This window comes from Misgurnus anguillicaudatus, chromosome 17 (assembly GCF_027580225.2).
Source record: "Misgurnus anguillicaudatus chromosome 17, ASM2758022v2, whole genome shotgun sequence".
In the NCBI taxonomy this organism is placed as follows: Eukaryota; Metazoa; Chordata; class Actinopteri; order Cypriniformes; family Cobitidae; genus Misgurnus; species Misgurnus anguillicaudatus.
Genome location: NC_073353.2, coordinates 30,361,094 through 30,387,366, shown reverse-complemented (window position 1 = coordinate 30,387,366; position 26,273 = coordinate 30,361,094). Strand labels below are relative to the sequence as shown.

The following is a 26,273-nucleotide window of genomic DNA, read 5'->3' as shown; positions in this document are numbered from 1 at the left end:
TAACCTTAAACTTGATATTACCCAAAGAAAACCTTGGATCAGTGGATATTATGTATCATTAACTATAGTTACTTACTGTATATGGATTCCTAATAGTTTGACAGAATGGCTCTTTCATAGAAAATCTTTAATGAAATGTGCACTACTTCAGACACAGTGCAATTTATTCCAGGGTGAAGTTCTTATTCACCTTACAACATGCACCAAAACATACACTAATGTGCTGTGCTTGAGACATTAAAGACCTGAAAAAAATTGCAGAAAGAAGCAGGTCCGTAAATCTCAAGGTGTCTTCCGAAGGCTGTTTATAAGAAGGTGGACCACCTGTGGAAAGCTGATGATGCTGTGGTTGCTAAGGCCTGTGCCTGAAACCTCTCTGTCTCTGTTTCAGTGACCTTTTGCTGCTGGAGCTCTCAGTGGTTGTTAATTGATTTATTGAACATGGCTTTGCTACTCCAGTCAATCAGATCATAGGGTTCCTTAAAGGCCTTGATTATTTACTCCTTAATTACTTTGGCCCAATGGCCTTCTCTCTCTCTCTCTTCTTTGCACTATACAAAGCTGGACTAACCTTTGCTAGATTCTCGAAGGACTGAAAAGAGAAAAGCCTGGCACCCGGTAGACAGAAGCTTATGGAAAGGGGTCTATGCTTTTCCTAATTTTCATTCGGTTTTAAACAGCGCATAATTGACGATGGGTTGTGCATGTGCATTTTTTTCTATTATAAAACGGGCAGTTCTGGTTCTTCATTCTGATTGGTTGAAACACGTTCTAAGCCGTGATAAAATATCCCGGTAAACCCACGGTTCAGACCGCATTACATAATTACAAAATTTGAGAGGTGATAAGAGAACAAATGAAGGTAGGATGAAATGTTTTTTTTTTGTTGTTTGAAAGCGGATGGCCTGTTCTTTCATTTGATATTTTATGTTTATTTAAAGAAGATCATTTTTCTGTAAGGCATTATAATAAAACTGGGTGGCAACTTGATGGGGAAAGAGTTAAGCATGCTTCCAAGCATATTTGATAATCACATTGCACAATATAAATGTTAATGTATAATTTAGATGAATGTTGATTTATAAAATAAACCCCTTTCATTGTGTCTTTGATGCATCTGTGTTGGTTGGGAACTGCGCTCTGTTGCAGCCACACTTGATTCTGAGGAACTACTTTGTTTGGCGGAAGATTAATGTTTGTACTAATATAATTACAACTTATTTGCGTTTTATTTTGTGAAATCCTGCTTACGTTATGCATATGAAGTTACCGTTTTATAAAAGCAATAAGCCCCGCAAAGCAGTGGGGTTACAGTGCATTTTATAACAGCTAAGGGGGTTTTAGGCTCTCCGCTTCACATTGTGCCTAACAACGCCCTTTAGCTGTTATAAAATGCACTGTGGTAACCCACTGCTTCTTGGGGCTTGTTGCTTTAATAATTCAGAGGACCAAAGTAAATTATTCCGCTTATGCCAAAGGTACCACAGATATTGCTAACGCATTGCTCTGGTGGTTATTTTACAACCCAATCTTACGGAAATTCTTGTTATAGTCACAAAATATTTGATTATTGTATTCATGCTATTGACACGATTTTCCGCTGTTTTTCGTGTCACCCAGTACGAAGTTTTTACTTTCTTTATCGTGTCATTTTATGTTTTTTTTCTCATTGTTTTTTCTTATTTTTGAATCATTGTCGCTTGGGGCTAGAGTTAGATTCTGGGTTTGCGTTAGGATGTAATTTTATGCATTGGTTTCTACATGTTTTTCTTCCGCTTTTAAAACTATTCTCGTTTGGAGTTGGGGTTAGGGTTTGGGTTAGGATGTCGCAGAAAGTGATTCTAACCATAACCCCAAGCGACTATGGTAAAATAATAGGAAAAAATATTTCTCACACAGTGATCCTTGCTCGCCATCTCCCCTTGTCTTTAGGAAACCAAAACATTGTTTACTTTCGATAAGGCATTTGTCACAGAGGTCACTTTAGCCACTAGCCAGACCAAAAAACAAATCTATTGCAAGTTAACCTCAAGCCAGGCATGTAACCGTGACAACACACACATACAATGAAAGTGTATATAGATGGTTGTTTTGCAAGTCATGGGATTTATTCTTTTACATGCTTTGTTTGTAATCTGTGCTCAGTTGCATAAACATAGCTGTTAAGTTAGCCTGTTTCTTAAGAACTAGTCTGACCAACTAGCACTTAGCCAAGGCTAATCGGGTGATTCTCACGAAAACTTGGTTTTAAAAATGTCAAGCATGAAAATGTAAAAATTGCTTAAATTTACTTTTTTCCCACCAGACATTGAAATACAAAGTCTGGAGTAAATGGGAATATTAATTAAAAAAACTTTTACTTATCATTTAACACTTTTGGTAACATAATTTAAAAAATTAGTCCTAAAAAATCTCATTACCGCAACAGTCAGAAAACATCAACACTGATCCATTTATTTTTTTTCTTAATATTTTTGTGTTCATTTGATTAAATTACAACATAACGCATGTTCAAACACAGCCGAACACATTGCGGTAATGAGAATTTCAGCAGAAAATGAGATAAAATTTCCAATTATAAATTCTTATGTTGAAATCACACATTGTGCAAGGTAGAACACAGTATTGTGTTAATTCTGATGCTTTTTAATGTTAGTATATTACACATTTTAAAGCTAAAATCATTAGTGCCGTGGTGTTTCAATGGTTTCGTGAGAATCACCCAGTCAGGCTTACTATTTGGATTTTAATTTGACTAATCTACCTTTTAACTTTATGTAACATACTTTAAACAGTTATAATAAGTCTTGAAAATAAAATGCATGACTAACTCAAGACTAGACTAAGAAGTTTATGCAACCGGCCACAGGGATTTCTGTGAAGTTAGCCAAGAAAAATAAGTGGTGTGTTTGTCTTGAAACTAAGACATTCTCATGCAGCATCAAACCACATTGTAATCAGTTTGTTTGACAGTACAATAGCAACATTGGCTTTATGATGTTAGTTTGAGGTGGGATATTTTTACACTTGAGTTTGATGCTTCTAGCTCCCTGTGGTCAGTTAATGAGAGATGCCTGCTTGCACCATCACAGCGTGCCGCAAGGTCACTTTCAAAAACTTTCATTTTCAGCAACCCTTAGTGGTGAAGGAAACTTTTATTCAAACTGCAGAAGCTAAAGCAATCCTCAAAATACATGCACACTGTCAGAAAAAATTGTCAGAAATAGTCAGAAACTGTCACTGGTGCAGCACCCTTTAAAAGGGTCCTAATATGTGTAGAGATATCTATACATTTAGTATCAGAATGTACCTTCAAGTTACTTGAATATATGTACCTTTTGAGGTTCTAATACACACTTTTTGGTATCACTATGTAGGTACTAATATGAACACTTTAGTTGCAAAGATGTATGAGAATGCTCCAGTGGCAGCTAGGACCATTTTTTGACAATTTCTTCTCTCTGTCTCTTCCTGTCTCTCTCAATAAAATAATGACATGTGCTATCTGATTTTTTTAAAGGTGACAGAAGGATCGTTGTGTGTCTGCAGTAGCTCTGCAGTCTCAGGAATGGCCTGCTCGTGATGCCTGTGTGAGTAGTTTTCTCCTTTTACGCAATCTGCTCTCAGCTCCTCACTTTAGATTTAGACTGTTAAAACATTTGTGCCATGATGCTTGAGAATATTTAATCTGCAAAGTAAACTTCTTCATGTGTTTACGGAAGTACTTGGTTTACATAACTACATAGTACTTAGCCATTTTTATTGTTTACACATGATGTTCCAAATCACATTCAGTTATGTACTGATACTTTTTTTGTGTGCTAAACAAATGTAAGAATATTTGAAATACAGTAAATAATTGGAATGATACTTCAGCAACAGGTGCATAAAAAAGCACAATGCTATTTCATGGCTTTTCCTACATATTTTATGAGGTGGCTAATAGGGATGTGTATGTGTCATTTTTTCATTTCGATTAATTCATAGGTCTGAAAAATTAACTGGGGGCGGGGCGTACCCGTCATGGTGGAAATAAAATATTTTTATAAAAAAACTCAAAACTTAATTTTGAAGAAACTATGACAGAAAAATGAACACATAGATTTTGATGAATTAAATGTTTTTAACAGAAACCTCTAACAGGAATAGCTGTGTGATGAAGTGAAACTGAAGGGTTAATAAACACAAACTGAAGCGATTTTTATTAGACGCACTCTGCATATAAGCCTTGATACAACATAAATGTAGTATACAACAGGCATCTATCTGCACAAAATACAAGTTATGTAGCCTACTGGACAGAAGTTTAACTCTTGTTGGGAATGTGCACCGTATAGCGCGCTTTAAAACACATCCAGTCCAGGCACAAGCTTCATAACATTCATAACATTAAGTAGCTCGTGCCCATCCCTAGTGGCTAATTCATATTTTTGCACAACCACATTCATACATTTTTGTACGATTTTTGTTGTGTGACGTTGAGGTTATGGCTGGGGTTTCATTATTGTTTTGTTTTTTAAGTTTTGTACAATTTACTTTGGACAAATTAGCCAACTCGTAAAAACTCATATGGAAAGCACCATAAAAGTAGTACACTTTATGTGTTTTGTGTGAGGAACAGTCTGATAATTAAACCAACACTGTAAAAAAATAGCTGTAATTATGCAGCTGGTTGCCAGTAACTTACTGTAGAAGATAAAGAGTGAAAATGTTTCATGTTCATTTAACTTTTTACAAACTCTTGCCAGTAAATAACATAAATGTTAAATCTACAGTAAGTTACTGGCAGCTAGTTGCCACACTGTAAAAAATAGCTGTAATTATGCAGCTGGTTGCCAGTAACTTACTTTAGAAGATAAAGACTGAAAATGTTTCATGTTCATTTAACTTTGAACAAACTCTTGCCAGTGAATAACATAAATGTTAAATGTACAGTAAATTACTGGCAGCTAGTTGCCACACTGTAAAAAAATAGCTGTAATTATGCAGCTGGTTGCCAGTAACTTACTGTAGAAGATAAAGACTGAAAATGTTTCATATTCATTTAACTTTTTACAAACTCTTGCCAGTAAATAACATAAATGTTAAATCTACAGTAAGTTACTGGCAGCTAGTTGCCACACTGTAAAAAAATAGCTGTAATTATGCAGATGATTGCCAGTAACTTACTTTAGAAGATAAAGACTGAAAATGTTTCATGTTCATTTAACTTTGAACAAACTCTTGCCAGTAAATAACATAAATGTTAAATGTACAGTAAATTACTGGCAGCTAGTTGCCACACTGTAAAAAATAGCTGTAATTATGCAGCTGGTTGCCAGTAACTTACTGTAGAAGATAAAGACTGAAAATGTTTCATATTCATTTAACTTTTTACAAACTCTTGCCAGTAAATAACATAAATGTTAAATCTACAGTAAGTTACTGGCAGCTAGTTGCCACACTGTAAAAAAATAGCTGTAATTATGCAGATGATTGCCAGTAACTTACTGTAGAAGATAAAGACTGAAAATGTTTCATGTTCATTTAACTTTGAACAAACTCTTGCCACTAAATAACATAAATGTTAAATCTACAGTAAGTTACTGGCAGCTAGTTGCCAGTAATGCCCAGTAATACTGTAATTTCTACAGAATTTTTTACAGTGCAGTAATACCCAGTAATACTGTATATCCACAGATTTTTTTTACAGTGAATGTTCACAGAATCGTGTGTTAAAACACATCCATGTTCACATAAAAAATGGTGTCTTTGTTATACCACACATAGCTTTTATTTTTAGTTGTAAAGTAATTAAAGGTGTTTTTATTATGTCAAACCTATAGCATGTCTTCAGAAGATTTGGAAAATAGCAAACAAATCATGGTATGGACCACTTTGTTGGTGCCTTTTTGGTGACAATTATTTTTTGTCCGTTATATCACAGAAAGTTTGTGGCCCTTCAGAATATCAGCTTGTGTGCTGTACAAAATGTACAGTTTTGGGCAAACTATTCTCCTTTAACAAAAACTCATACCAGAATGAAAAACTTTTCTTTTTTCTATTCTTTTTCTGGCTTTTTGTTATTGCCACCCCTCTGCTCCCTGTGTGTGACTGTGGACAAAGTCACAGAGCCTTTCAAGTCAAACTTCTTTATTCTATGGCAGAAATTGAGTGTTCTGAAAAGGAGCATTCTGGCGGAGAAAAAAAACGATTGAAACTTTTATTGCAGCTATTTATGGAGCGGCACAGCCTGGGGTTCTTTTCCCGTCTTTAAAAAGAAACTGTAAGAGAGGCTGACATTTTTAATTGGCTGTTTGTAAGCTAATTAAAGCTTGTATGTTGATGTGTTTGACAAATCACAAAGGCATTTTTTCGCTTCCACTTAATCCTCTGCCAATTTTGCATGTTGGTATGAAAGTAATAAATTCTACAGAAATAAAAAATTGGTTTTCTGAAGATGCACATTATTGCAATTGTCGTCAATGGGGGTGGTAGATTCTTGACTGCTTGTTTTTACCATAATTAAAATGCAACCAGATCTCATTTCATCCTAAAATTAAAAAGCAACTAAAGAAATGATGTTTTGCAAGAAAATGAAACCTATTTAGACACTATAAAGATTTGCATTGTGCCATTTTCCCCCAATTCTTTGAAATGACTAAAATTGTATTGTAATAAAATATTTACATCAGCACAAATTAAATTGAATATCTTTTACATAATTTATATTTACGCGTTTGGCAGACACTTTTACCCAGGCGACTTACAGTGCATTGTATTCATTTTATCAGTACTTAACTGATAAACATGTAACTGTAACATGGGCTCAAACTTTTAAAGACTTATATTGTGATGGGATGTATAATTGTTGATGCAAAACTGGGCTTCATTTCCTCCATTTGTATTATTCATACTATGGATGAATTGTGACCTGAACTTGCTCTTCACAGGCTTTGTGACCCTGCGTTTTTTGGTGTTGCCTTACCAAAGGGAACACATTTGTTTGAAGATAATGAATTTCCCACTTTCCCAAGTTTTCCCAGTCTGGATTTCATCCTGGATTTCAACACCTTAAGCTTACATCCTCCTGATGTATTTCTTACTCTACATTGCACCATCCCCAAAAGTTTAGTCCACCACTGACCTAATCCTGCTAAATGACATCATTTCTGCAGCTGTACAGTCTGGTCTCCATCAATATGCTTTTCTGGGAAGAAGCTCCTTTTGTCTGTCGATGGCCTTCTGTGTCCTTTTAGTGCGGCCTGGAGCTGCAGTGTTGTTTTCCTTTCTACCCATCGTTGTTTGCAGACATTCGTTCGGGATGACAATGAGCCGGAAGAAAACAAGCCCTTTTACGATATGAATAGGGTAGGAACTAGAATGGGACTCCTGATCTGTAAGCTCGCTTTTAAAGGTCTGTTTCCCCCTCGGCCGAATTAAAGACGTGCCATTATGCTTGGCAAATTACTACGCGGCCTTTGTGGTCCGGCCATGGTACATTAGTGTGCCTTAAGATGGTCTAGCTGTGCCCATTCACCTAACAAAGACAGGGTCCCTCTGGCAGATCCTTGGCCGGTTTCACAGAAGAGCCATTCACACCAGGCATAGGGGGCCGTGCGGTAGAAAGCTCGGCCACAAGGCAGCGTGGACAAACTTTTACTAAAGTATTCCTTAAAGAACAACCGTTTCCTCAAATGCGAACCAATTACGAAGCTCGATTTGACAACTGACCGGGCAAAGAAACACAACATTTGCGTATAATTAAAAATCTTTACAGAACCAGCCATGCTTGTGATGTTGTCGGTGTCTGTGGAGGGAAAGAGGTGGAGTTGCTTGCGTTGGTTTTGGCTTTGAGAATTTGGGGGTGGGGCAATATTGTAGCTGGACCGAATTACAATGGGAGAATCCCACACATTTTCTTACGGTATAAGAATCCAACAGTATTTTAGGACTGGCAATTAATCAAACTCATGTGCTCTGTTCCAAAACCTGGTAGGCATTTTTTATGCTGCCTCCTAAGAAACCTTGTTTTGGTCAAATACATCATTCATAGAGAACGCAATGCCATGATGCATTTTGAATAAGCTCATATATTCAGAATGTATGGGTATATAGAAAATATCTATAGTTGCAGATAAGGTGAGAAAAATGATGTAATGTCATAATATAATTTTTTGATATTAAAATGTTTTTCAATAGCAAAATGATCAAGTGTATTTAAAACCGGTTATTTTACGCAGAATAATACAACCTGTCTTTGAATCCAGGCTTAAGTCTCATCTAATTATAAGATTTGGAGCATCAAAGTTGGATTTTGCCCTTTGACCTCTTCCCACGGGTTCTTGAAATCCTTGAAAGTTTGTGTATCTGGGGGAAAAAGTTGTTGAAAATATACATACATAGATACAGGTCATTGAAAGTGCTTGAATCTATTTTATGCGAGACGTTTTCTTGGGGAAAAAATCCATATTATTCCCTGTGTAGTGTAGAATTATATTATAAAAATTCTAGACTTTTTAAGCACACGTGCTAAACTGTTCACTTTAAATGCTTATATCTTCTGTATGCGAATGTTGAATTATACCAAAATGCTTTTTTGCATAATTGTGTTTGACACATGAAAACGTCTCAGGTTGCGTATGTAACTGTTGTTCCCTGAGAAGGGAACGAGACGCTGCGTCTCCCTTGCCATACTTCCTGCTTCCCTGTAATGCCGTCTTTGGCAATATTTCAGATAGCGATATACTTCCTGGTTCCCGTGTCACCCTGTTTTTGTCGTTAAGCCTCACCATTGGTTGAATTTGATATACACATTCAGACGCACTTGGAGGCGTCCCCAAAGTGTCATCGCAATGACGCAGCACGAGTTCCCTCGAAAGGGAACTGTAACAATGTAACTTAAAAGGTAACACAATGTAACCTTGCTCAAGTGTGTCCCCCATTTATTCCTTGAATTTGAGGCTATTGGACCTGGAAAGTCCTTGAAAGGTCCTTGAATTTGAAGTTAACTAAGGTGTGGGAACCCTGCCTTACTTTAATTTCATTTTTTGACATGACCAAGATTATATTTTCACAGAATGTTTTTTAAATCCCAAAAACCTGACTGGGATGTTTGTGTATAATGTGTGTTTTTCTGCTTATGTTAGAAAGCTATTTGTGTGGCGGTTTCATAACGGTTTGGATCCTGCTGTAAAAGCGATAGGAAGCAATACGGCTCACTATGTTTTGAAACAGAGCTTTTATTTAATAGCTTTTATTCATGTGGTGTAATCACGCTCATTTTAATTGAGTCCTGAACTTTCTTTTGTTGTAATGACATGAAGTCACCATTCACAGCTACGTGGAATTTGCTTTATTTGACACATAAATGAATCAATTAAACAATAATGAAGATTGTACACCCTTTTGTAAGTAATGTAGCAAAAGGCATTGGCTTTGTGAAGGCTGGTTTCTCGCCTTCCCAAGATTGTTTCCTTCTTTATTTTGTCCAGGTCCCTCTCTTGCCGTAAATTAGTTTGAGGGAGTGATGATTGGGACCGAGAGCCTATAAATTGTGTATTGCTCTTGGGGTCATTAAGCCGCATGGTCTAGGCCTGCTGGATCTTTTATCATCCGCTTTGGATCAGCAGCCATAAAACGCCGTCTAAGTTTGTGTGTTTATTCCTCCATAACAAAAGATTAGCTGTCTACAGCTCATGAGTTCAGCTAATGCTCCCTGGGACTGGAGCAGCCTCGGCAACATAAATCCACTGCCCAATTTTTGTTGCGTTCTCATTTCGTGCATCTTTTCTGTGGCTTTCCTAATGTCCATTCCTCTCTCTCTCTCTCTCTCTCTCTCTCTCTCTCTCTCTCTCTCTCTCTCTCTCTCTCTCTCTCTCTCTCTCTCTCTCTCTCTCTCTCTCTCTCTCTCTCTCTATCTATCTATCTATCTATCTGTTTTGACTCTGTCTTAATTAACGTAAGTGCTTTCTTAAGTTTGACTATTACTGTATAACAGAGATAAAATTATTCAGCTGTACTTCAGTAGATCACATAATTGTGTCTGAAAACCTTATAAAAAAGAAATTTAAGGGAATTGGATTTTTTTTGTTTTAGGTATATTTTAGTTATAAAAACTAACTGTTATTTGGCTAGTGTTTCTCAAACTTTTTCAGCCCAAGGACCACTTTATCTTCCAATGTTTTTCTGAGGACCACCTAACAGAATCCCACTCTAACACGCCCCCAAAAAACAACAAAATAGGAAGGCTAAGCTAAATTTAAGTGTGACAGTCAAAACTATTTATTTAAACACAAATGCAATGATATGTTCAGAAATTGTTATATGAATTTTATTTCATTTGAAAATGTAAATGTGAAAGGAGTTGCAGCTTAATATGAATAACAAACTGCACATGTGAAAAATAAACTGCAATTACTGTAACAGCCTCTTAATGTCATTCCAAACAGCCATTAATTTAAAACTGAGGTGGTTGGTATAGGAAGTCTTCGGTTGTAACTACGGTAGACCTAACAATAAAATGCTGAAAAAAATGTTCCCCTTAATGTCCAATATCACGGAAATTACAGGGATTTTACACATGAAACAAAAACTAGTACATAACAAAACTAATAGATCTGTGGATTTTAGCTGCTTTCAGTTGATGCTTGATCTTTTCTTTTGACTCCTCTTTGGTTTAGCCACCGATCCATTTTTACGTTATTAAAACAGAATGGGAAGAACTGATATCACAGTTTCGCAAGTGGATTAAAAATCTACTTAAATAAGTGACAATTGTATAAACACTTGCCTAGTTAGGTCATCTTTGGCAGACCACTAAGGGGGGTTAGTGGTCCGCGGACCACAGTTTAAGAATTACTGGGCTATGATAACTAACAGTTTAAACTTGTCAGACCAGCACAACAGATGTACTAAACATAGTTGGCATAGAGTTGCAACTTCAGTTTCATTGAGTTAAGTGGTCGTACCAAACCAGATCACTCCATTTTATGTTTCCAGACGTATCGGGTTTTGCAGATTTGTGGACTGGTTGTAAGCAGCATTAGGAGGCGTTATTAGATTAACAGAATAATCAGGGCACAACCTTCTTCTGAACTTTAGTCTCCTGGTGTCACTGTTGGACAATGCGACCTTTACATTTTACACATTGTTTGCTCATCCTTTCCTTCATTTTTGTACTGTATTACCTCGCTTACCTTTTTTGAAAACCAATCTGAAGAATATCAAGAAATGATTATTATTGTCCTATATCATTGCGTTAGAAGCACAAAAGGTCATAGGTTTGAACCCAGGGAACACACATACATCTAATGTGTTGTCTAGTTAAAGGAATAGTTCGGCCAAAAAATGATATTAAACCCATGATTTACTCACCCCCAAGCTGTCCGAGATGCATATGTCCATCATTTTTCATATAATTTTTGGCCGAACTATCTCTTTAAGGACAACACATCTCACTTTGTGTTTCCCCTTTTATTTATTTGAACACAAAATTGCACATAATGTGTTAAAATGACACACAGGGGTGGTTTCCCGGACAGGGATTAGACTAGTCCTAGACGTAATAAATGTAAGAGCTGTCCAAACTGAAAACAACTTGCACTAACGTATCTTAAAATTAATCAATGCCCTTTTTTGCCTCAAAATGCACACAAGTAATGTTTTTAGTAAGGCATGTTTGTTAAACCTAGTTATATTTCCCAATTAAACTAAGCCCTAGTCCTGGCTTAAGCTAATCCCTGTATGGGAAACCATGCCATAATGTGTTAAATAGGATAACACAAAATCTTAGAGTGTACTATATTGATAAAAATAATGTAATAAGTCACTCTGGGTAAAAATGTCTGCCAAATGCGTAAATGTAAATTTATTTCAGTACTTGAATGAAATGAATGAATGAAAACTTTGTTGACAGTGTTATTTATGAGCATGTTTGTAGGAGTGTTTTCATCGTGTTGGATGGAAAAGGCACTCAAAAGGTTGTGAAACATTTTCTGAAATTTAATTTGTGCTGAGAAAAGGATCGAGAAAGACCTCCAGTTGAAGCCTCTGGGGATGAATTGCTGCTGTGGTGTAGTAGAAGTGCGGCTTTGCTTTCTGGGTCATGATTCAAGAAGTTAAGCTCAGGAGAGCAGAAAACATTTCAGTCTTAAAGTTTACATTTGAACAAAAGATGTTTGCTATTGTATTATCATTAAAACATCTGTTGCAACGTGTTTTACTTAAACTACAGCCGGGGTCTTGAACTACTCTTCTTTTGGGGGCAGATTTTAAAAATGTAAAAATGTTGCGGGCCAAACTTTTAACCCTAATTTTACTTTATTTATATGTATATATGTATGTGTATATATGTATGTGTATGTATTATTATATATGTTAGGGGGTAACAACGTTTTTACCTTGTCTTAAATAACTGTAGTCTACCCGCATTTACTTACACAAGAAAAGTGCTAGACATTCTGAACATCTCTGTTTCATAGATATTCCTCCTTTAGAAATGTCCGCCAGAAAATGGCTCAATCTGAACAACGGATACATTTTACGTAAAATCCATCTCACTTCCCCCCCACTCTCATTCAATTCCCTCCCCTTCAAAATAATTTGCATACATTTGGTCTCTCGCCTCCAACGGGAAGTAAATTGCAGCAGGGTTTGCGAAGTTCAAGGCGAAATGGCGAGTCGCGTTCTGAGTTGTGCTCTTCTATCTGTAAAATTTTGGTCTGTCTGTGCTCTGAAGACGGCGAAGTTTACATTCTTTTGAGTGGCAGCAAAGGCAGCCAATCAGCGTCAAGTGCTTGCATTTCATAATGAGGTTGCCAAATCCCCCACCCTAATATAGCTTTCTGAGAGAGGTTTTTAGGAAGCTTGATGACGTCACACGTTAATTAGCATATATGTGACATCATCACCTGTTTGCGTTTGATCGAGTGTTGGCACTTGAAATATGTTTCTACTTTTTGATCTGTCACATTATATTGCATTTTAACACAACTGAATGCTATTTTTACATATTATCAGTTCTGTTGTCAGACACGAGTAGACTATAAAATAGTTACTAAACACGACCCAGTAACACCTCGTGTTTAATCCAACTGCTGCTAAAATCCTGATTTATAACGCGACATCGTCTGACAAAATCACCATACATTTACATTGATGCCTTTACTGCTGTTTCTTTTCTCATCAATGTCTTGTTAAGAGCCCTTTTTAATTTTAAATTTGAGTTTTATTGTAGAGAGGGAAAGAACGTGTGTGTGTGTGTCTATGACTGTTGGCGTTTACACAAAAAAAAGTATACGGAGGAACGGACATTGAAACACCACCACCTTTTCACTGTTATGTGAGAGAGTGGCGCACGCGCTGCACGCAACATTAGAGAAAGGGAAGGGGCGCGCTGGGCGCTTGCAACAATAAATTAAGATGTTTTTAAACAGTAAAATATAAATGTAAATGGGAATCATGAAAGATCTATTCATGGCGGCCAGTGTTGATTTCGTGGCGATGCGCCACGAGTAAATCAATGTATGGGAAACACTGTGTTACTTATAAAGTTAAACAAAAAAGGATTAATAATTTTTACATCGCACACAGTGTTTTGATTGGAACACACCGAAAAACATCACTTCCATTCAGTGTGTCGCATAGACTGTAAAAAAAGATGTACGACGCCTGTTCTCTCTCTTCCATTGGTGAAAAGTGAAGCCGCCAGTGTCCTGATATGGTGCTGACATCTTGGGTCTTAAGTCTGCGCAGTAGCGATTTTGGGACCAGTTCTGTGCAGTAGTGAGCAGGAAGTAAAGCCGCGAAATCAATACTCCGCCCTCGCTCTCGCAGAATGCGCATATCACATGATATCACAGCTGTCAATCATGACGTGACACCACCGTTTTTATATCATTAAATAACTAACTAAACACAAACTTATTTTAAAAACAAACATTTGAATTTACATAAGCGTGATAAACACTACAGTAAATGACAGAAACCAGCTTCAGAAAAAAGATAATTGAAGTGTAATTCGATTTTTTTGTTGTTCTCAAGTCCCATTGAATAACATGGGGATGCGGGGTTTATGACCTATACTGGGACCAGTCACTGGGTGGCGATCGAGATGTTTTGGCTTCACTTTTCAGGGCCTGTGCTTGGTGTGTCGCATGCAATGTTTTTTGCATCCAAAGCTTAAATCGGATCTGAAAATGACGCACCCGTAGGTGGTTGGCACCCCACGCAGCCCCTTTGTGACTCTCATTCCGGTTTATTAGCCATCATTTCTCCTGTACAGTGAAAAGGCGCCTTTAAAGTAACCACGCTGATTTTAAATCAGACAAAAATGACCGGCGGGCCGGATAAAGATGATTGGGGGGCTGCCAGTTGACTAGCTCAGTGTGTTCAGAGGAGTGGACACTTCTAGAATGTCAAAGGTTTCTCTTTGGATGCAAATATATTTCAGCAATGCCATTCCAGCAACCTCAACATACTGTAGCCTTTGGTGAAGTTGTTTGGTCAAAGAAATCTTGCTGGATAAACTAGTGAGAAAAGCATGTGGTCTGTTCAGCATTGTTATCTTTAAGCATACTAGTACAATCCTCTTTTGTAGTTCTTAGAAATTGTGGAAGAAATACAACGAGGCAAGCCATCAATTACTCGCACACCATTGTGTTTTTCTACTTAATGATTTGAAGGGGATGGATTAGAGCAGTCTGTCAGTGCTTTAGCCAATTATAGATCTGCCTCTCCTTTACTCTCTGATCTGGCCTTTGGAAAGCATCCAGTGGTTTGCCTTCACTCGCTTTGATGGAGATAAGAAAAGTGGCATGCAGGAGGACACAATGGATTGTATCTTGTTATTTTACTAAAGATCTCTTTTAATGTCAGATGAGAGTCAAAGATTGGAATTTAAATAAGTGAATTATTCTCCTCATTTGTAATCTACTTCATGATGTGTGATTCTCTCCAGTTCACCTGAAGCACAATGGTCCTGATTAACACCGTCTCTCTACATGCATTCAATCATAGCCATGTATTTCGAACACAGGGGGAAATTGAATATTTTCACCCTGTTCACCTGTAGAGCTCACACTTTGTGCTCATTGAGGCATTACTTTCAGAAATTGGAGTGATAATGAATATTCCCACTTTGTCATGAAGCTCCATTAGTAGAAGTGAAGGGCTCTAAAGCCGACTGTGTCTTTCCCAAATCTATTTTTATCCCAAGCTTTTTGAAATAGTCCGGTTTACAGGTAGGAAATGTCTTTGTGTGGGATGTGGATAGGATGGGGACGGGGGTCTTAAAAGATTTAGTAAGATGATGTGATCTGAAGACATTTTCCTTTTGTTCTTGAAGTGTGGCATATGCGAGCAGATCTTTTGTGCTCGGAGACAATAAACGCAGTGCACCTGATGACAGTGAAATGTTAGAAGATATATTTTTGGAATGTGAAGTGTGTATGCATGTTGAGATTTACTTTACGTTTAGAACATCAAGTTTTTTAAATATTTTTGAAGGACAGTGCATAACTCATCAATCAGATTTTGGGTGGAAGCCAGGGCTCTGTTACACTCCTAAAAGGTTCCTAAAATGTTTTTGAGAGACTGTATGGTTCAACCTCTTGTCTGTTCTGTTGCACAAAGGGTTTTCTAGGTGGTTTTGCACTGAGCCAAGGCAAATGTCCATGCTGATATGCTGCTTTGTTTCTATGCAGTGAAAGTGAATGGAGACGAGACTATGTACAATCACAGGCAGTTTTGGGGGTTACGTATTACAAGTAACATGTATTACGTAATAATATTACGTTTCTGAAGTACTTTTTAAATGTACACATTAATATTTGAGTTACTTTTAAAAAAAAGTAATATAACTTACTTTTTTGTTAAATTAAAGGCGGAGTGCACAATGTTTGAAAAACGCTTTGGAAAAGGGAGTCGGGACGACTACCAAAACACACTTGTAGCCAATCAGCAGTAAGGGGCATGTCTACTAACCAACATCATTGCCTGGGTTGCGTATGTGTGGGGCGGGTCTATCAAAAGAAGGTCCAGATTCTATAGGGGTAGGGGCGTGTATGTTTAGATGATTTCAAATAGGGCTTATTCGCAAACACCGGAAGTCGCTAACCGCGGCCATCTTGTTGACATGACATCTGTCCTGCCCCTAGCCGCACGTAGATTTGAGTCGAGGGGAGCAGTAGCCTAATGGCTTCATCTCGTCTGTATTAAGAGAAGATGAGCTTGATTATTGTGGAACCATATCAAATAGACCCAATAGCCTTAAGTAAAGATCCGTCCTTATTGCCAGCCGTAACTTATCTGGATATTTATAGCTATATTGTAAATACAGTATCCGCATTCATCATACAAGCACTGAAGGGCCGTTCACATTATAACGATAACTGTAATGATAACTATATCATCGTCCACATCACCAAACAATATGTTTATGCTTATTCGCTCACGGCACTCGCGCAAATCACTTGCCTTTAATATTGCTTGTAATAAAAACGTTTGCAGATGTCCTCAACACGCTGCGTTTCGCGTAACTCTAAACAGTGAATCTAAATATGCAATTTCTTAATGCAGAACTTTTCAGTTATAAAAAACACCTGCAAGGCCTGAAAGATATCAAGCCTCACAAGAAAAAGTAATGCAAAAATAACTAAAAAGTAACGTAAGCATTAATTTCCATGAAAAGTAACCAAGTAACATAATTATTTACTTTTTTTTGGAGTAACTTAATATTGTAATGCATTACTTTTAAAAGTAACTTTACCCAACACTGGTCACAGGTCATCATGTATTTTCATAAGGGTCTTGGTCCACATGTAGGGTCGATTAGATTCATTGGTTGGGGGTGTATTTAAAAATGTCTCTGTCGGAGCCGATGGTGTAGTGGACTGTGCTCCGACATATGATGCAGATGCACTTCCGGCGACCCGAGCTCGAATCCCAGCTCGAGGTCCTTTGCCGATCCCATACCCCTCTCTTCATCCTGTACTTTCTTTTTGCCTCTCAATCACTTACTGTCTACCAATAAAGGAAAAATGGGCCAAAAAAATAATATTTAAAAAAAATGTCTCTTACAATGTAGGTCCATAAATATTGGGACAAAGACACATTTTGTGTTATTTTAGCTGTTTGCCAAAATATATTCTAGTTACAGTCATATAATGAGTATTGGCTTAAAAATTGCTTTATTCAGAGGGTATTTACATCCAAATTGACTGAAGGATTTAGGAATTACAGCAGTTTAATATGTAGCTTACCCTTTTTAAGGGGGCCAAATGGGACAGTTGACTTAGAAGCTGTTTCATTGACATGTATTGTCCATTTGTTAAATAATTGCCTCGTAAATAAAGCATGTTAAAGGTCTGGAGTTGATTCTAAATGTGACATTTGCATTTGGAAGCTGTGGTGTACCCACATCATGTGGTTCAGGGACATCTCCATACACATTATACAGACCATAGGTAGGTTTTAAAAACACAACAAATCAGGGAAATAGCAGGAACAATAAGAGTGGCCAGATCAACAATTTGGTACATTTTGACTAAGAAAGAACACATTTGTGAGTTCAGCAACCAAAAAATTCTGGACGTCCATATAAGACAACAATGGTGGATGATCGCATAACCTGGATGCCCTCTAAATAAAGCTGAGAGTGTGCACTTTAAACCAGTATTCATTATATAACTGTAACTGGAATACATTTTGGTAAACAGATAAAATGACACAAACTGTGCCTCTGTCCCAATATTTATGGACCTAACTGGGGTGAGAACCAGAAGGGCGTAAGAGACATTTTGGGTAAAATGGAGATATTAAAGGTCACATTCTTCCTGATCCCAATTTTTTTAAACCCTAGTTAGTGTGTAATGTTGCTTTAAAGGGACACTTCACCCATTTGCATTAAGCTTTGTATAGTTAGAACCCCAGACATGTTTTTGAATGGTCATGTATCATTTTCTCAGTTGCCGCTGAGACAGGAGAAATACATATTTCAGTGTTGCACTTCCTTCTTTTAATGATGTAAAAATCATCATTTTGCATCATTGAAAGAAGGAAGTCCAATATCTTTGTTGAGGGAGTGAGACTACAAACACATATTTTCTCGGTCAAATAGGCACCAAATTCTAAATGTATGTTAAATTTCACCTACAAATATAACACACTTTCAGTAAAGATTAATATTTCTATGGGTGAAATGCTCCTTTAATAGCATAAAAAATACCTGTAAAATTATAAAGCTCAAAGTTCACTGCCAGGCGATATATTTTCTTTAACAGAATTCGCCTTTCAAAGTCTACAGCGAACAGCCAGTTTGGACTACAGCCCTATACTTCCTGCTTTAATGACGTCACTAGAAAAGTTTTTGACTAAACTCCGCCCACAGAAATACATCAGTCGCCAGCTAAGCTAACGGCAAGCTAAGCTGCTATCGAATCAAAATGCAATAAACAAACTACACAATCAGAACTCGATACGTTTTTCTGAAGGAGGGACTTTATAGAACAAGGAAGATATCAGCCTGTTTTTAGGACAGTGAAAACAGCGCTATACAGATAAGTAAACTGTGTGAAAAATACAGCGTTTTGTTACACGTGAAACATGAACACATGTTATAGTGTGCACTGTAAACACAATCAAAGCTTCAAAAACACAAAGAACGGGACCTTTAAACGAAAGTTTTGGATGAGCTCTGTCTATGCTTAAAGGCGGAGTGCAAAATGTTTGAAAAACGCTTTGGAAAAGGGAGCTGGGCCGATTCCCAAAACACACTTGTAGCCAATCAGCAGAAAGGGGCGTGTCTACTAACCAACATCCTTGCCAGGGTTGCGTATGTGTGGGGCGGGTCTATCAATAGAAGGTCCAGATTCTATTGGGGTAGGGGCTTATGTTTAGGTGATTTCAAATATCAACATTAGTCCCTTTGAAAGTTGAGCACACCTGAAGTTTACGTCCACATTTCTTCACCAAAGTTGTTTAAAACAGCTTACCGCCGAATTGCCGACGTCCTTAGCATGCCCTCTGTGAAGCCGCAAACAGTAGTGTTGTTAAAAACGCATTTTCGGTTTGACGTGAAAACAGCAAAATACGGACCGTGGATATGAACGACGTGGATTGTTTACAAATACAACACTGAGCTCGCCGCGTGCTACAGGTACTTCCGCTTTCTCAACGAATTTACCGGTATTTTGGTAGCACTTTATTTTACAGTACGTGTACTTACATTGTACATGTATGGTAAATATGTTGTACTTACAGACAAATGTGTGGTACTTACTTTAGAGTATCTACATGGTTATTAAATGGTATTTTTACTGTACTTACCAGTAGTACATACTTGGTCATTATTATGTAACTCTAGATAAGTAGTGGGTAATACCAAATACATACTTATAGTGTAAATAAACTGTATACTAAAAAGACTACTGTACACTACTGTACTTACAAATGAATGTACAATATAAGTTATAGGCAACAATGCATTATATGTTATGATTTACTAGTTAATATAACTCACAGTGGCATGTGTGTACTATGCTATATCTTAGGTGGTAGGTCCTATGTAATAACTGTGTAATATGTAGCACTTTATTTTACAGTCCAGTTTCCATGCAGTTACTATGGACCTACTAGTGAATGTACCCAGTAGGTAATGCGTACGATATTCAATAGTTGGGTTTGCCTTACAGTGCCATATGTATATTATGTTAAACCTTAGGTGGTAGGTCCTGTGTAATAACTATAAAATGCAACACTTTATTTTACAGTCCTGTTTCCATGCAGTTACTATGGACCTACTAGTAAATGTACCCAGCAGGTAATGCGTACGGTTTAATGCTTGGGTTAAAAGAGTACAATAATGGACAAAGATACTGAGTTCAAAAATGGCACATCAGTACTGTTTGTTATTAGTTATCATATACAGTACGTACACTATAAGTACCTTTCATTTACTTACACTGACCTGTAAGTACTACACACTTACCATGTATATAGAATTTGTAAGTACAGAAATGTTTTTCGTTAGTTCAGTATACATACAATATATGTGCTGTCATTAACGTACATTGGCCTTTATGTACTACACACTTACCATGTACGTACATTTTGTAAGTACAGTAGTATTTGTTATTAGTTATCATATATGTACACTATAAGTACCTGTCATTAACCCACACTTACATGTAAGTACTAAATATTTATAATGTATATTCATTTGTAAGTACAATAGTGTTTCTTGTTAGTTACAGTATACATACACTATAAGTATGTATCTGGTATTTACCCAGTACTTATCTAAAGTTACATAATAACACCCAAGAATGTACCACTAGTAAGTACAGTAATGATACCATTTAATTACCATGTAGATACTCAAAAGTAAGTACCACACATTTATCTGCAAGTACAAGATATTTACCATATATGTACAAGGTAAGTACACGTACTGTAAAATAAAGTGCTACCGGTATTTTGATACTGATGTGTAAATGATGTCTTACTGGTAAAATAACGGAACGCCACTGCGTGTGTGAACAGCACATTTTTGTATTTACTGGTAAATTAATTCTGGTAAATTCATGGTAATTTACCAGAATTACTGTGTGAAAGAGGCTATTGACTTTCAAACATTGTGTACTCCGCCTTTAAAGGACACAAGTGAATTCTTAATCAATTTTGAGTTATAAAAGATTGAAATTAGTACACAAAGTTAGATCAAAGCATGATAGTTTTTATTTTCGTTCTGGCCCTCCAGTAAAGTTGGTGAAATGTCACTTATGCCCCTCTGATTCTCACCCCTCGATATATGCCTGATGAAGGTCAGTGGATTATTCATAGTATGCAGGATTGCATCTTTTTATATAAGGGTCTCGAACAAATTTTCAATTTTTGTGCTATATCCCTCAAAATGTGTTTTTTATTTATATATTTCCAGATATGGACAAATAGCTGCTTGGGTATATATTTTTAATGTATTTTTAAACATCAAAAACATCTTCTTAAGATAAAATGGGAAAAAATCTAATTAGACAAGGATACTCTGGAAAAAAATACATGTTTACAAGAGTAGGTCAGAGTCTTAAATATAGGTATGCAACTACATGCTTTTCTTTTTTCTATTGACCTCATTATTCAAATAACAATTACCTGAACTTTATATCATTAAAAGTGGAGTTGACCTGATTCTGGAACTGATGTCATATTTTGCAGTTACCTGTATAATCTATTTTTAAAATTGGTAATTAAAGTCACATAATTTGAATCAGTTAACATTATTTTACTGCTCAAATTCAAGATCACAATATTACAAGAATCTTCTTACAGAGAAAGTTCTCATAGAGAAAAAGAGCTCATGATTTACTTTCATACACTAATGATAGAACAACTTTATCCATAATTATATATATTTATATTATACGTAATGTTAAAAGCCCAAAGTAAACTAAAAATGTATTCACAATTACAGACCGACGCCTGTTTAGAATTTCCAAAGGGAATCATAAATCCTAATAAGTTGATTAAATGTAATAATGTTTCTAAAGTTATTGTGTTTCTGCATTCTGTAACAGGTTTTAATCATTTTTTTCCTGGCACCAAAGTTCAGTCATGCTTCAGCACAAGCAATCATGTTGTAAAATTGTGTACCAATTAAAAGGAAGCAGTTTTTCCTCCTCCTAATTAAGCTGCACTATAATAAATTATTGTGACGTACTTTCCATCTCAGTTACGGTAGCAGCAGTTATTAATCCTGGTTATACACCATCTAAAATTAATTTTCCTTTGTTCTCGGCCGTAAACAATGCCATGACGTGATATGCTGCTGCCTCTAAAGAATTGTTGATTTATAAAGAGGTTTTTCTCTTTGATTTGCTGTGGCTCAGGGAACTGACAGATCATTAAGATGCTTCTAACAAGTTGTCAATTGCACCGATTTTACATTTTTTAGCAAAAAGAAAACCTTAAGGAGCATGCCATTATAACAATTATGTCTTTGATAGACAACAATAGTCATCATTTGGTTGTCAAACATGCGAAATGACAGCTGCGTAAAATAGATAAATTTTATTTTGTTCTTCACAGTTGAATCAACCACATACAGTAGTTGGGTGGTTCTTCTCAACCTTGCTTTTAAAATCTTCTTATTTATTATTTCATCCATTTGTTTCTATGCCGCTTGTATCTTTTCTTTTGATTTTTTGCTTTTGGCTAAGCGGAAGAGACATTTCCAGACTACCTAAATCCTTTGACAATGTGCTTGTCTGACTATTTTGATTCAACAGCCTCGTAAAACATCCCATCCACACAAAGCAACTGTCAAGAGACTCCATACTTCCTGCTTCGGAAAAGCGTATCCCAGAATGCTGTGCTCTAACTCAGTAAAATATAACCTTGCCTTTGAGAGATGTTGTTCAACTTGAGTGTTTTGGCTCTTCTCTTCACTGAGATGTCGACATTGTTGTGTGTATGGGGAAATACAGGGATTATTCCAGATGTTAGTGGTGAACCTCAAACTGTCACGAGAGTCTGTGTGAGCAGCCGAAGCCTCCATGATGAAGACTGTGTCTGCAATTCCCTCAAAAGCTAACGTTGACTTTAAATAAAAGTTATGTGCCCCGGTTGCATAAAGCACCTTAGTGTAATTTTCCCTTAAGTTCACTCTTATGTTTCCCTTAAACTTTAGGGTGTTGCACAAAATAACCCTTAAGTATAACTTTTAATGGAAATGTCATTAACCCTAAGAATTTTCCGTAAATAGCTTTTTTTCACTCAAGTTATCCCTTAAATGGCATTAAGTGTTGAATAAAACCCCTTAACGGTTATTTCCCTAAGTTTAACTTAAGGTTTGGAAAACATACCCCTACACTCTTAAGAAAAAAGGTTCTTCAAAGGTTCTGAAACGATGGTAAAGGTTCTATATAGAACCATAGCTTACTGAAGAACCATTTTTTGCTGAAATGGTTCTTTGTCTTGGCAAAAGGGTTCTTTATTTCCCTCCTTTTTTGATTTTAAATTTAGTCAGTTATTTTCAAGCTGCCTCCTGATTATTTTCACCTGTAAAAGCTCTGAATCATCAGTCCTGCTGAACTGCCTGCAGACTAACATCACAAGCAGGTAAGAGAGGAAAATAATCAGCATTTACTGTTAAAAACATTATGAAAATTGAATTTTTTTGTGTTCTTATTGTAATTTCTTTATTTTATAACAGGTAAACGTTATACTGTAAGCTTCATTCCCTTTAAAGCAAGTAAGCTTCATACTGTTTTTAATGATAGGAGACTCTGCTGTAACAATGACTTAATGATTTGTTAAAGTGTTATAAAGCATATACATGTATATTTTACATTAAGTTTATTAAACTAATTATGAAAAGAATGTGGTACAACATGTGTTTAGTTTTTTTATTGATATTTCAGAGTTTTTGTATGTGAGGTAATCTTACTGGGAGTGAAGGCAGTGCGTATGACAGCTTTATATGAGACACATTCTGTATTTAAAGGTGATGTATGCATGTTACTTTCAATGCTGACATTAAAATAAGAGTTATTTACTGTTAAAAACATTTTGAAAATTGAAGTTTTGTGTGTTCTTATTGTACTTTATATCGTTTATAACAGGTCAACTTTATACTGTAAGCTTCATTCCATTTATAACAGGTAAGCTTCATATTGTTTTAAATGATATATTTAAGGGACTCTGCTTTAACAATGACTAGGATAATGATTTGTTAAAGTATCAAAAAACATATACATGTATATTGTACATTACGTTTATTAAACTAATTATCAAAAGAATGTGGTACAACATGTGTTTAGTGTTTTTTTATTGATATTTCAGTTTTCATATGTGAGGTAATCTTGGAAGTGAAGGCAGTGCGTATGACCGCTTGATATGAGAGACACATCCTGTTTTTAAAGGTGATGTATGCATGTTACTTTCAATCCTGGCATTAAAATAATAATATTTACTGTTTAAACATTTTGTAAATTGAGGTTTTGTATGTTTTTGATGTACTTTATTTCTTTTATAACAGGTCAACATACTGTAAGCTTCATTCCCTTTAAAGCAGGTAATCTTCATATTGTTTTAAATGATATATTTCAGGGACTCTGCTTTAACAATGACTTAGGATAATGATTTGTTATAGTGTTTGTTATAAAGCATATACATGTATATTTTACATTAAGTTTATTAAACTAATTATGAAAAGAATGTGGTACAACATGTGTTTAGTTTTTTTTATTGATATTTCAGAGTTTTCGTATGTGAGGTAATCTTGCTGGGAGTGAAGGCAGTGCGTATGACCGCTTAATATGTGATCTTGTGGCACATTTACTTGTGATAACAGAATTATTTTTCTCTATCTGTTGTAGGTGGATCATGAGTGAAGCTCTGCAGGTCTGCCATTTCCCTTTCTTATCTTACTCTTATCTGACTAAATGTTCAGCATCATTGCAACAAAACAAAGAACATTGGATGGAGTATTGGATGATCCCGTAAAGAAAATAATATGGACTTTTTTGGTGAGATTCAAAGATTGACACAATCCTATTGACTTTTATTTTTACAGTTAATAATGCATTATAAACATCCCATTCATTTGTATTCTATGTCATCGATCTGTTTGTGCTAAAATGTATACATCTGAATGTAATGTCAATAATATGTTAATATTCAGGATTTATTATCATTTGCATGTTTTGATGTTGCATGTCATGATTTTATTGATTTCATGTAATTGTTGTCTATTTAAAATGATTTTAATTGCCAAATTTTATTGTTAATTTATTTAATATTGAAGCTGTTATTTAACATCCATATCTTATTTGAGTAGTGATTTGTTATATTTGCATAATAATTAATATATTTATTCTGATTGTGATTTTAATGCACATATTTATTATTGTATGACACCTCATGTAATGAAAAAGTGAAAATAAAAGTATGTTCTGGTGTCTTGCAATTCTGTTTTTAAACTGTTAAACCTTATAAAGTGCTGTAAATAAGAAAAAACAAATAAAAAATAATCCTCCTGACTGCTGATAAATGAAAGGGTTCTTTATAGCACCACTGAGGTTCTATTTAGCACTTTTTCAAGGCAAGGTTCTATATAGAACCATCTAAAAAAGGGTTCTATATAGTACCAGAAAGGGTGCTGCTATTGTTACAAGCTGAAGAACACTTATTTGGTACTATATAGAACCATTTTTCTTAAGAGTGTACGTGTAACACAGAAAAAAAATAGACGAGATGGCTGAGTTTATAGAACCAGAGGAAGATCATTTTGTACCAAGGCACATTTTTGGGATAGGAGGACCATCTTAGCGATGTAAAATTGTTTCAAGAATACAGATTTGATCGATGCACAAAATTTGACATCGCTAACAAACTGGAAGGAGATCTTGACCACGTTACGCAGCGCAATCATTAATTACCTATAGTTTTACAATTACTGCATTGCCATTTTTTGGCGTACATAAATTGTCCGTCAGACGGTGGTCCTCCACCTGTTCATCAGTTTTGTTATCGTTGGTACATTGTGGCTTTACACGGCAGCAAAACAAACTCTCCACAGCAGTACGGCGAAGATAGGCTAATATATATGATTTAAAGTGTAATTTTTAGTTTTTTTTAGTATATTTGAAGTTTTTGCCACACTTTTTTTCTTTTTTGCCACAACAGAGATGTTTTCATATTTTTTATAACCTCCATGCCTGTCTTCTTTACACCGATATTCCGTGGACTGATTTTCTTAATTATTTCCTTCCATTACGTTGGATTTAGTTCGCTAAAATTGTTTATCTTTTCCCATATTCTTCTAGAAGAATACATTTCTCATCCCCCGTCCAGTTTGGCTTTCTCTTTTTGTTTTCCTTGTCAATTTCTTTGTCCATTATCCATTTTGCCTCCGTTGTGTGACTGGGTTTAGTAGTGTTTATATGGTAACACTAGACTTTTATAACGTGTAACCAGGATCGCCGTTTAAGGGATTTTATGCAACACCCTTAAGTTGTTCTAAGGGGAAATCGCCCCTTAAGTATCATACTTAAGGTGCTTTATGGAACCGGGCAATGGTCTTAAAGGGATAATTTACCCCAAAATGAAGATTCTGTCAATTAATATGTTGTTACAAACCTTTTATAAATGTCTTTGTTCTGATGAACACGAAGGAAGATATTGTGTAACCAAACTGGTCATGAGCCCTTTTCACTTCTATAGTAGGAAAAAGTATACTATGGAAGTGAATGAGGCTCATGAATGGTTTGGTTCCAAACATTTCTTAAAATATCTTC

At 36.0% G+C, this 26,273-nt stretch overlaps 1 protein-coding gene and 1 long non-coding RNA gene across 4 annotated transcripts in view; both read left to right on the top strand.

Annotated features, from left to right (window-relative positions):
* Window positions 1-26,273, top strand: part of sema5ba (sema domain, seven thrombospondin repeats (type 1 and type 1-like), transmembrane domain (TM) and short cytoplasmic domain, (semaphorin) 5Ba) — a 215,993-nt gene that overhangs the window by 39,401 nt on the left and 150,319 nt on the right. For all 3 annotated transcript variants that reach the window (XM_055214584.2, XM_055214581.2, XM_055214582.2), the window contains exon 2: window positions 3,521-3,590. The gene's annotated coding sequence lies outside the window, so the exon portion shown is untranslated. The remainder of the gene's footprint in view (window positions 1-3,520; window positions 3,591-26,273) is intronic.
* LOC129416748 (uncharacterized) lies at window positions 23,839-24,296 on the top strand. The gene is made up of 3 exons (XR_012358194.1): window positions 23,839-23,897; window positions 24,014-24,049; window positions 24,235-24,296. It is a non-coding gene; the product is annotated as an uncharacterized lncRNA (long non-coding RNA).